This window comes from Sitodiplosis mosellana, unplaced genomic scaffold, assembly GCF_009176505.1.
Source record: "Sitodiplosis mosellana isolate CC-2019 unplaced genomic scaffold, AAFC_SMos_1.0 Smas_scaffold_17, whole genome shotgun sequence".
NCBI lineage: Eukaryota > Metazoa > Arthropoda > Insecta > Diptera > Cecidomyiidae > Sitodiplosis > Sitodiplosis mosellana.
Genome location: NW_022595259.1, coordinates 345,843 through 351,335, shown reverse-complemented (window position 1 = coordinate 351,335; position 5,493 = coordinate 345,843). Strand labels below are relative to the sequence as shown.

At 38.6% G+C, this 5,493-nt stretch overlaps 1 protein-coding gene and 1 long non-coding RNA gene across 3 annotated transcripts in view; both read left to right on the top strand.

Moving 5' to 3' along the window:
• Positions 1–6: 6 nt before the first annotated feature.
• LOC129568167 (uncharacterized) lies at positions 7–4,834 on the top strand. Of its 2 annotated transcripts, none has more exons than XR_008687913.1 (5): positions 7–118; positions 2,842–3,202; positions 3,379–3,884; positions 4,043–4,220; positions 4,393–4,834. It is a non-coding gene; the product is annotated as an uncharacterized LOC129568167 (long non-coding RNA). The 2 variants fall into 2 exon arrangements; XR_008687914.1 differs by having other exon boundaries at positions 2,832–3,202.
• A 68-nt stretch (positions 4,835–4,902) lies between these two features.
• The window catches only part of LOC129568134 (MYND-type zinc finger-containing chromatin reader Zmynd8-like), a 5,392-nt gene continuing 4,801 nt past the window's right edge, over positions 4,903–5,493 (top strand). The window contains exon 1 of the mRNA XM_055445702.1: positions 4,903–5,493. This exon is cut by the window's right edge and continues 2,884 nt beyond it. The gene's annotated coding sequence lies outside the window, so the exon portion shown is untranslated.

Sequence of the window (5,493 nt, the reverse complement as noted above, 5' to 3'; positions counted from 1 at the left end):
GAAACACGAATTTCCAAGAGGAAAGAAAATTGATACGAAAAAAAGTGCCAAAACGAAACGGAATTTATTTGGTGAACAAAGGATATTCGAGCAGAGATCACATTCAATCGGAGTCAATGTAAGTTGATCTTTGCTTTTTTAGCGCGCTCATTGGCGCGGGCGAGGATTTGTGTGATTGCTGAATGAGACTAGAAAATTTATGATGCGAGAGCGTGCGTTGTTGATTTTATTATAGTCACACACAAGCAGCGTTCATTCATCAATTGAGCACAAACAATTTTTGCACAGTTTCAGTTCGACCCGGTCGATTCAATTGGCACAATTGGCCAAATTAATAGCGACATGAACAGATCCGACAACCGCATTAATCCACACTGTTTACATTTCAAATGGTCCCGTGCCGGGTATTTGTATCATTTTTGAAATTATTTCTGAATGAAATGAAAATAATTGGGAGATATTGCGTTGAAATTTAGAAAAAATATCAACAAATGAACGGAGAATTCGTACAAAAAAACGTAATTTTCTCTAGGGAAATTGCATGTGAAGGAGCGTCTACTCGCTCTTCACTTTTGATAAGAAATTCTAATTTTTTTATCAATTCTAATAGAAAATTTTATTTTTTGGGCCCCTAATCGAAAATCTAAATGCGGTCCAGAACGAGCCAAGTGTGACGGCCGTAAGACACAACACCGTCTATGCCGCTGTAGTGGAGGACAAATGCCACTACAAACGATGGCGACGACTTTTGCTGAAATCAACGCGAGGCCGAAATCCGCTTTTATCATGCATGGACGTCAGCGGGGTGCTGGATTTCACGCGTGGTAGTGATTTCCGCATCATTCCCGATCGGAACATCTCCTCCCAATTGCCTGGCCAGCTGAAATTTTTTATTTATGGCGTGCGTGTGGTTGCCAATGAAGACATCGCTGATCACTTGCAGCAAATCGTGTTCAAAGAAGTCCGCGGTGTGTCTCGGCTGCGCGCACCGAAAAACGACCGAGCCGATGAGGTCTATGTCGGCGATCTGTTGTACGAGGATGGCGGCAGATTGGTTTCATTGCGGCAGCGCCTCATCGCCGAGAATGTCCTCGAATGGCCTCGCCAAATGAACCGAGCTGTGAATGCTGACCTGTACAATGCTTTGAACGTTTTGAACAAGACGATGTATGTTTCGGTAAAATCTTCGAATGGCTCTCGTTGAAAGAAATTCACTCGGTTGGACGAACGTGCAAGCACTTGCAGAAGATTGCTGGCGATTTCTTCAGTGAATATTTGAAAGGAACCAGACTCGAATGTACGCATAATGCGATTGTGTCAATATATATATGCGCGAACCAGTAACGGAACTCGGATCGTTCATACAAAAAATTGAAATTTGGCAAGACGATGACAAGCCATTTCAACACATTGGATCGATCACAAGTGGGCAGCTCAACCAAATCGATTTCAATTTTCTTGTAATAACGAGCGATCGCATAAATGTCATCAAAGAGATACTCAAAAACATCGAGACCATTGCATTGAACAAATGCAGTGTGAAGGGTGATCTCTATAGCTGCTTCTTAAAATTTTGTCCAAAACTGAAGCGTCTCATCGTTATTGGTTCTGACATATACAGCAACAGTATTATTGGAACTGACAACCAATGGCTTGCTAGAGAATACCCAAAACTCGAGCATATTGCTCTCTGGCCAGTTCAAATCATCACAATGTTCGCATCATATGTGAAGTCATTTTTTGAGCTAAACCCACAGATCAAGAGCCTTGGCGTTGCTCTAATTTGCCTTTTGTACCACAAAAAGACTCTTCTGAAGAGCAAAATCCAACTGGATTTGTTGATCATTACGATTGCTCGCTTTCGAACGGCTGGAGAGAAGGATGAAGCCTTCGCTTTGCTCCATCAACTTTACGATCGTGGCTTCTACAAACGATTGCACGTCTCTGATTATGGTGATCCTTTGGATGACCGCGTTGCTGCATTTCCTGGACTTAAAATGCTGAAAATCACACGTTCTGACATCCCATTCAAAAATTCAAGCTCATTGCCAAACATCAAAGAACTGGAAATCATTTCCAACCATTTCGGATCGTTCGATGAAGTACTCGGCTTCGCCAGAAAACTCCCGAGCCTTGAGCGGCTTAAAAACATTTACGTGAATACAAACGGATTCAGTCTTCTTCTCCCGTTCATTCAACATTGCCCGAAATTGAATAGAGTGAAAATTGGAGATAGCGACAACAATTGCCTCAATTTATCTGCATGGAACAAAGAACGTGGAAAGCTGGCTGGTGCACGGAAAGTGATGATTTTAGTCAATGAAATGGATTTCTTGGCAACAAAATGGTCGAACGAGTCGATTAACTTGGAATTCATCCAGATTCTACGGGACGATTCATTCGAATGGGATGAATTTGTTCAATGATGTGGCTAAGGCATTGAAACTTTGAAAAGCTTTTAAGATTATGATTTGATCTGCGTTTCATACCTTTTTATTTCTATTTTTTTCGTATTTTTACATTTATTCTTATAAAATCACATTCATATTTCTATAAAAATCACATACACACACATAAGACTGGTGATCGTCTTCTGTATTGCAATACGAAAGCGATATCACATTCGAATTTAGTTAGTTGGTTAAATCGAACGAAGAATGAAATTTGATAATTTTTTTTGTCGTTGAAAATCATTCCGAACGATGGATTATGTAATAAGTTCAAAGCACTTGTTTGTTTCTTGAAATAAATGTTCAAACCGTAAAACAGCATACTTTGATTCTAAAAAAAAAATTGTGAAAAAAGGAAAATTCAAATCTAATTCTCTTTAGTCATTTCCAGACACTACCTTGACTTTATCCATCACTTCGTAAAATTGTACTCGGAGAAAGGAAGCGATTTGGAAGAGCAGCAATTGCATTTGAATGTTGGTCTCAACAAAATTGCCGAAACAGTGGAGCAAGTTGAAGAGATGCAAAAATCATTGGCTGTAAAATCGCAAGAATTGCAGGCCAAGAATGAAAATTGAAGAGAAGCGCAAGTTTGTTATGATTGCTAGTTGTTTCAATCACTCAAAGTTGGACGAGTTAAACAATGACGACAACGTTCATGGTATTATCGTTCAAATGCCATTGGATTGTGAGGAGAAGATTTACTCTGATTTGGTCACCGATTACGTGAACCTCGAAAAAGATGTTGATGGGTAAATAGAACGAATATTTACTTGTTTCCATTCATTTATTTTGTGTGTTCCTTTTTCATTCATTCTCATTCACATTGCGATAAGAGTTTCAAATTAAACAGCATTTTGGACACTCACTTCAATTGATTGTGAACCACCATTTCTTATCACATTTTTTTCGTCCCATTCAAATATAGATTGCACACATTGAACGAGGGCCGAACGGCAATCAAAACCAAGATTGGTTTCGTTCCATGCACACCAAACGGATGCATCGAATTGATAAAACGCGCTGGCATCACAATTGCACGCGCCCAACAACCGAAAGACTAGGGGCATATGACTCTCGCGAATGCTGCGAATGCCACGCACTTAATACGAATACCTTGCGAATGCGTCGTATCAAATACGAATGGCTACGAATGCTTGTGATTGATTTGCTTACAAATGTCAATTTATATTTTTTTTCGGTTAAAAATGGTAATTAATAATAATGTTTGTTTTGTTTATGTGTGAATTTTTTTTCAAATGATCAAGTTTTTCAGGCATCAAATAATGTTTTTCTTGGGTGGTAATACTTGGCCTACTATTTTTCGCAGTTTTCCCGTGAAACGATCTTTGTTTGACATGTTTCAGCGTTGAATTGACAGCTGACACTGGCATTCGTGTAGATTCATGCATTCGCAACGCTCCCATATAAAAAGTATGTAAACATTTGCGCCGCATTCGCAGCGCATTCGCGTGATACTCGCATTCGAATGTTTACGAATGTCACTGCGAATGCTTCCATACATTTTATATAGGAGCGTTGCGAATGTTTGCTTTAAAATACGAATACAGTCATTTTTTTCCGAAACGTAGAACGTTTTCGAATACTCATTAGCCCCTAGCCGAAAGATATTAAGAAATTGATGGCCAATGAAATTGGACTGCAATCAAGTGAAGTGCACTTATTTGGACCGAAAAAAGCGAAAATTTCACTGAAAACACTTACTTGACTTCAAGACGGACCCGATGGAAAATATGTCGTCGTTGCTGGGTGAGTAGCATGCGATTGTATTCTATATCAGTTGGAAATGACGTGATTCATTGAATATCCCAGCATTAATCGTTCGCATCAAATGTTTTGTGAAGTTTTAAACTTCAAATTCTATCAATTTTCAATACTCAAGCAATAAAAAAGTTGAAATTTTCCATCTTTAACCCAATAGAATCACGCCAACACCATTTGAAGCATAAAATTCACATGGACCACGGCATCACTATCCAATTCCATCAAGATCCAATTTTTCTGGGCGATCCAAATGTTTCGAGAGGATCGATTTGTGCACTCGATTTTTACAACTTTTGAAACTTATGAAGGAAGGATGGAGAGGGTCTCTAACAGAGAGATTACGAATTATGGTGGGACTATACTGCCATCAAACTGGATGAATCATTCGAATCGATAATAGTGATAAGGCATCGTCACAATGAATAGAGAAACAAAAAAAAAATCATGAACAAAAACAAACACAAAAAATAGATTTAAAATGGCATTGCATGCCTTGAATTAAATTAGCCAAAAATTAAGTCAGGAACAAAAATGTCGAAACAGTAAAAAAAAAGAACTAAGTCATAAGCCACATACTGCGTATTTACAAAGAAATCAAACTATCCATTAAATCATTTAAAAATGACATAAACTTTTGATTTGTTTTATTCGTACTTTCTAGTTGAGCGTCTCTAGCCTGGAAATTCGTTTGTGATTTGGATGGTTTTTGTCGGAAAAAAAATCTGGAGCGTGAACATTTGCCCATTATCAAACACGTTGGCGATGTCAACCAATCCAAATTTCGATGCCAAATCACAAAATGTGTGTGTTTACAAGCCTGGATTCTGGTCAATGAACCTCACCGAAATCATAACCGATTGTTTAGAGCCGATTTTCATGAACTTGAGTATGGCTGATTTGTTCAATGTGGCGGAGGCGAATAAAAACTTCAGTAAAACAGCAGCTCTGGTGTTCAAACGGAAGTATGGCACAAAGAAGTGTATGATTGAACCTCATGGTGTTCGAATATATGAAAGAGATACCGTACCATCGTATTACATCGTTGGAATTGAGTTGAACCAAAGCTATAATCAGTTTGTATTTCTGCGTATATTTGAGAATATGGAATCAAAGATGCTCATCACATGTGATGTTTCAAACAATCGACGCATCGAGAATTACGTCGCTGAGTATTGTTTCGAATCGACCGTTGACATTGAATCATTCATATTTTTGCCCACCGACAATCCGCAAACGACGATATTTATGGGCAAAGCAT